This window comes from Oryza glaberrima, chromosome 10 (genome assembly GCF_000147395.1).
Source record: "Oryza glaberrima chromosome 10, OglaRS2, whole genome shotgun sequence".
NCBI lineage: Eukaryota > Viridiplantae > Streptophyta > Magnoliopsida > Poales > Poaceae > Oryza > Oryza glaberrima.
In genome coordinates this window covers 20,874,337-20,880,990 of record NC_068335.1, presented here as the reverse complement: position 1 = coordinate 20,880,990, position 6,654 = coordinate 20,874,337, and the positions used below count along the sequence as shown (strand labels likewise).

General features: G+C 39.1%; 1 long non-coding RNA gene across 4 annotated transcripts; it reads right to left on the bottom strand.

Moving 5' to 3' along the window:
* Positions 1 to 1,043: 1,043 nt before the first annotated feature.
* LOC127752510 (uncharacterized) lies at positions 1,044 to 6,654 on the bottom strand. Of its 4 annotated transcripts, none has more exons than XR_008012379.1 (3): positions 4,366 to 6,654; positions 3,701 to 3,787; positions 1,044 to 2,223 (listed from the first exon to the last, which is right to left on the bottom strand). It is a non-coding gene; the product is annotated as an uncharacterized LOC127752510 (long non-coding RNA). The 4 variants fall into 4 exon arrangements; XR_008012381.1 differs by having other exon boundaries at positions 1,044 to 1,929; XR_008012380.1 differs by having other exon boundaries at positions 3,701 to 6,654.

Below are 6,654 nucleotides of genomic sequence, written 5' to 3'. Positions count from 1 at the left end.
ACAACTAAATCAATATACTCACCCGTCTTAAAATATAAAAGATTTTATTTGGATATGGTATGTCCTAATTCTACGAATTTATTAATGTTTTACGTTCAGATTCATAATACTAGAATATATTATATCCAATCAAAATCCTTTATATTTTAGAACGGATGGAGTAATAAAAGTACTCCTCAGAGCTGTTTGAAGTCTATTTGTAATTGGATTTCAAACATGGCTAATATTGAAAGTAAAATTCAAATCGAAAAAAATGTTTAGTTTCATCTTTTTATCTTTCATTATTGAATAATGAATGGTAACCGGGGTTTATGAACGGAGCCGATAGGAAGTGGTAAACGTACTCCTTCCTTCTGTCCAAATTCATAATAATTGAAACATTATATCCTGTATTAGGTAGTTATATTTTAAGATGGACATAATACTTTGTAAAACAGTAACAAGTCGCATTTATAAACCCTGCTTGCCGCTCTACTTTTTTTTTTTTAAGTATACATTGCTTGCTTATGCTCGGTTGCTAAGGCATGTGCTCCATAATTTGGCGTTTGCCATGGCTAGATCTGGTTTGATTTCCCCTAGTTTGTTTAACATCCGAATAAAAAACTTACCAGTCTAAACAAATAGCAGTAGTGTTTTGTTTTGTTTAAAGGCTAAACAAATACTTTGGTTGGCAGAAGTGGCCGATGCATGCCATCGATGAACTACGCATAAACAAATCTTTCTACTACTAACTTAGCTTGTAGCCACCAACAAGCAGCCTCAGATTACACAATACCCATACATGCCTTCCCCCAAAGTCCCAAACCCTAAGGTACAGGCACAGCCACACCGAACTCCCATGTGTAGCGTGCCAATGTGTCGACTTGTTGCCAAACAGCTACACAAGAATGCATGTGGCTTGCATCACTCACTCATGGCATGTTGCTTCTTGGCCTCGCCGTTTTTTGTCCTCTCCTAATCCTCACTCAATTACCTTACCTAGTTTTAGTTACTTCATCCGTTCCAAAATATAAATATTTCTAGCTATAAATCTGAACAATTGATTCATAGAAAAAAAATGTTATATTATGGGACGGGGGAGTTACTACCTTACCCCCAACTGCTGCAACGATGAACAGCAATCTTTTGTATCATGCAAAACAAAACCAAAATCCTCACCGTGATACAATGTAGTAGGAGCTAAAATGCTTTGCCTGCTTCCATCGGTTGAGATGGAGCTTTTGCTTGGGATGAGCTCCCAGTTTGAGCCACACCGTTTGTCATCTCTCTTCTCGCAATGCAACGCCAGCTCGTCTCGTGAAGATAGGGGGACACTGAACAGAACTTGACTGGACTTCACTTGTGATGTTTCAGGACAGGCACATCAAGAACAGCAGCAGCAGCATTGGATGGGTACACCAGTTTAACCTGGGACTCAGCTCCAGAATGGCCATGGCACCGTATGCACAAACCGGATAGGTTGAGATGGGCTCACTGGAGAGTCACTGGAGAGCCACAGTGTGCAGCAGGAGCAGTAGCAATAGGTCAGGTTAACATCATAGCCAGCAACAACCAGCCTCACTGTTCCCTTGCCAACACTCTTCCAGCTTCCCACTGTAACAAGAACAACCCCACCGTGTGCCGCTGACGGGTGGGCCAGTGACGGCGACGGCCGGCGACGTACGAGTGCCCGTGACACACGGGACGGCGATGGTGCAGGCCGGCCGGCAGTGTGCATCCAATCCAACAAAACTATCTGTCCCGGCCATGCTCACAGTCCCATTCTGGGCACAAACCGCAGCAAGGACCGCGTGCTTGTCATCACTCTTAAACCGGCCGAGCTTGTTGCTGCACTGCCTATGCCTTAACACTGTTTCCTCTTCATCGCCACTGGCAGGCAAGTGGCCACACTGGAGTACGGGACACTGCAGGAGCAAACTGGCAAGAGACCTGCATAGTAGTTACAGAGATGGATGTTAAGCTTGCTGATAAATTCAGAAAAAAGTGGTACCACAGTTCAAAACTTCAAAGTAAGTGAGGCCAAGATCCAGTCTCAGACACGGTGCATCTTTCCCAAGGCGTATCTGTACTGCCAAAATGTACCATTTCTGACGAGGTATTTCGTGAATCATTCCTCAGCCATCCAAATTGCTCGCAATACAAAAACAGGCTAAAATGTGGTTTGTGCCGGCGACTCGCAAAGCGCCCAGGGACAAGAGTTCGCTTTATTCCCCCCTCCAACATCTGCACATTTTAGTCGTAGCTTGGTTTCACACCTCCAACCGTTAAAGTACCACGAATCAATCGCAGAAAGAAGGTGCACTGTTGGTTTAATTAAGCAGGACTTGAAAGTTCAAAACCAGGGAGGGGAATCAGAAGCCAGTAGACACAAAGGCCTCCAGATCTCATTCAGACAGGTTCAGATTTCATTGCGGAAGCCAAATAGGAAATGCAAGCATAGTGGCCAGTGAGTAGTAGTAGCACATTGTGGGCTCGAAGTACCCCCTCCCTTGGAAAGAGCTAAAGATACGCAACTTTTAAGAGCCAAAAGGAAAAGAAAAGGCAGTGAGAGATGAAGCAAAGAGATGGATGTGTCATGGTGAAGCTGCCTTGGAGAGTGGGATTCGGTGCCAACTACAAGGTTGATGCATGGGGTCGCACCATGCATTGGCCAGCCTTTGTATCCTCTTTTCTCTAAAATAGAGTTTCCGATGAGGAAAAGATAGTATAGGGCTGTTAAGCCCTCACTGTAGCTAGTAATAGCCTAGCAATATCCGTACGTGCAATGCCTATGAATTGAGCTTGCAGAAAATAAAAGGCAGTAAAGGAGGTAAGCAGTAAAGAACGATAGATTTTTATCTACTTTTGATCAAAAGGAAGGAAAGAATGACCAGAATGATGCATTTTTTTTCCCTACGGCTGTTTCCTGGGCTCTCTACGATGAAAATCAACAGCTCGAGTCCCTACTCGCTACTCCCTACCACGTGAAATGATTTCAGGACTGCAAAGTTGATCAATGAGAATTGCTATTACCTCTCCACTAAAATAAACAACTTAATGATTTCAGGACTGTAAAGTTGATCAATGAGAATTGCTATTACCTCTCCACTAAAAGAAACAACTTAAAGACAAAAGAGGTAATAGAAATCTATAATCAATATTGGGGGGGTTAATCTGATACAACATATTTGCAATTCCCCTCGCCCACCTCCTCCTACAGTTTAAATTCACTAATGCAGGCAGTTACTATATTTAAGTTTTGTCGATGTGAAAACATGGAAAATGGTTCATTTGTCAGAAAGTTCAAGATAGGTTTTACAGAACTTCACTAAGACACATAACTTAAGCCAAGCTAAGAGTAGCATAACATTGTTAGCCAATTGCCTGGCTCCTAAATGGAAGTCAAGTCACAGTATTATACAAGACATCACGAATCAGTTCTTTGATGGTGATGGAATTGTGCTCACAAGCAATGTCATTCATCTGAAGTAATAGTCATGGACAGGGCATAAATAATGGCAACATGGTTCAATGGTTGTCTGGTTGATATTACAGGTCAACTACATATGCTATATTTATGCTGAAGAATTGCATCCACTCAAAGTTATGTTCAGAAATACACAAGCAAAGATATGCCAAATAGATGTCCAAAAATCCTAGCTCAAGTTGGTGACAGGATTATTGATCCACCATGCAATAGATGTTTTAAACAGTCAGTTACCTTGGTTATCTTCATTCCAAAATTCAATCCAAACTGTGCAGATAACTTATGTTTTCCCCCTGAGCCAACAAGTATTATATGTATGATCTGCATAAACACTAACTTTATCACAAGCTGATTAAACTTGAATATACCTTAGAAAGCTCCGTTGAGGGAAAACAGGCAGAACCTTCACTAATGTCACAAAACCAATGCAGAGAAACTTGTATATGCAAAAAAGGAACTAGGAAACAACATGACAAAATCATCAACGCAGAAGGGAATCAAAGGTATTGCTCTCAAATCCTTCATTGCTAAGAGACTTCCGTGCCGGCAAAGCTCATGAAGTAAGCTTTTCTCCAGAATATAATGTCCGTATCAAACATGCAAATTTTGTTTCTAATACTAAATGCGCAACGCCACTTGCCTATCACTAAATTGACAAATGAATTGACATTACAATAATATCCAATAAAAAAAATTCTGCAAAGCAGGAATGTATCACAAGAAATTCGCTAATGCGTCAATACCGAACCACATGTCTGCCGTAAGGCATCTGATCAATGAAAAAGAAGATGAAAGCAGATGCTCTTTCATCTTCCTGAAGAAGGTTCTTTTGCGAAATATAATTTATAGAGAACCTTTGACACATACTTTCCATGATGGCTAAAGTATGATAAATGTACCTGGAATGTTTATCATGTTGATGAACCGGTCATGCAGAATGAGGTTACATCTAGACTGTGAGTATTGGTTATCCCATAGTTTACTGCAGGATGACATGCATATCCTTCAGGAGTAGATCATGAACTTTCCAGACCAGATACAAGTGTAAAAACAGATGAATGACAAAAATAATCATAGTCATTATTTTCTACCCACGATAGTAAATACATGTAACAGTAAAGGATATAGTCAATTGCTACCTGATAAAAAATATAAGCAAATCGATAAAGCTGTTCAAGAGTTGCAGTGTAGCATAAACAATAAAGTAATAAACAAGGCAAACCAAAAATTTTAATCCCATTGAAGTAAAATACATGAATTATTTAATTCTCTCTCCCTCACAACGAATGCATCCAAGCAAGCAGAGACCTGCATAAACTAGTACTATATATTATAGCGAACTAAACAGATTACACTTAAGGTAGCATTGCAATAAGAAAAAGTAGGTGTAGGTATGTACGTGTGCAACTATATATTGAAAACCTTTTGAAATATTTGAGCTACAAGATACAGAAAGAGAAAATAGCTTATCCTTGTTTACAATTGCAGAAGAGCAAAACTAACTAATTCAATAGCAACATATCGATTTCCCTGGAAATTTTAAGTGTCTTATTACTTGAAATAGGGTGGTATGCCATACAGGCTACTTAATAACACGAATACTATATCATATTTAAGTTCATTGCATAAAGATAATTTAAGTAGTAGACATCGGTAGGTATGCATGACACACACTGTGAAATATGTAGCTGCTCCAGTAATGTACCATCAAATGCAAACAGCTTCTGACCAAAACCTGATGAGAGGACCCTTAAGAATCTCATCAGCTTGTTTGTCAACACTTATCTCCAGGTGTTCAGAGATAACATATTTGATCTTTTTAGGGTTTATCATGCTCTACTAATGTATTTGCCTGGGATTATAAGCTTGGTCTGTTATCTAGAAGTTCATGTTGTTTAGTCATCTTTGGTTTCTACAAAACCCTTGCAAAAATTTCTTTGTCGACTTTTATTCTTCATACTATATATATTTCAATAGAACTACTGTTCTCCTAAAAAGTACAAACATGTAGCAAAAGCTGATATTTGACAAAACTATAAAACCTGTGCGGCTTAAGAGTAACAATCTGCATAGATATACAAACAATGACATAATCACAAGGGACAGGTGCTTTTTACTTTTTGAGTAAGCCCGATCACTACAGAATACAACCATCTTCATAGGTTAAGTAATGCTACAGTTAATCTGATAAAGAAGAAAGAGAGAAAATCCACATTGGAGATGGAGATGATGAGGTCACGAGATCTCCAAAGATTTCAAAAGCAGACTTATAGGGAGAATATATATGGCCATATGGGAGTGCACGAAATTACATTTACTTTAAAAAGGGCCCAGGTATGACAACAAGCTTCCTAAGGTCAGTGCAGGACTAGACATAACCAACAAACATCGCTGGAGCTTCAGTATGTATTCGATAGAAAGTGCAGCTAAAACATGGATCAGCATTTAGGTTGGCATCAATATCTGCAGAGGCCATGTAAAATAAAAAACCTACTACATTATGAAAATACCGACCATGTAATCGATTGTATCAAACTTGGAAAGCGTGATATCATATATTGGTCTAACATCAGAGAAGTGGACGATTCTGCTAATTTCTAAAATAGTTCAAAACAGTCAGTACTGAAAAACTAAATTCCCTAAGATCACACATGGCATGTCATTCAGCTTTACAATAAATAGATACATGCAATACTATTCTAAGGAAAAGGTTTTGCTGTATGATGCTGTTTGCTGAAGGTGGTTGTGCATTTATCAGTTTGGTGGTTAAAGTTCGCTGTGCTAACAAAGCCTCCTACAATAGTAAGCCAACACTTTCGAATAAATCAATGCGTATTCATTTTACACAACATAGTTCCATAATTGCACTTACCTGAACATGGCCCAACAAGTGTACAGATTGGAAAAGTGACTTATCTTGCTTACAAGTTAAATTCATAGGCTCTCTGAAGTTAAATCAATAATAAGTACACAAGGAACATGGTATGCTATAATCTAATACTTTTGTTGCTTATACAGAAGTGTGTAAAGATCATCATTAAACCTACTAAATTGATTGTAAACTATTAGCCCTATTTAAGGTATAAGGTTTACATGGAACGAACTGTAAAATGTTACCTATGAAACACTGAGGAGAGCCAATCATCCTTCTAGCTTGAGAGAGGTTTCGGCTTCCCTCGCCTTCTACA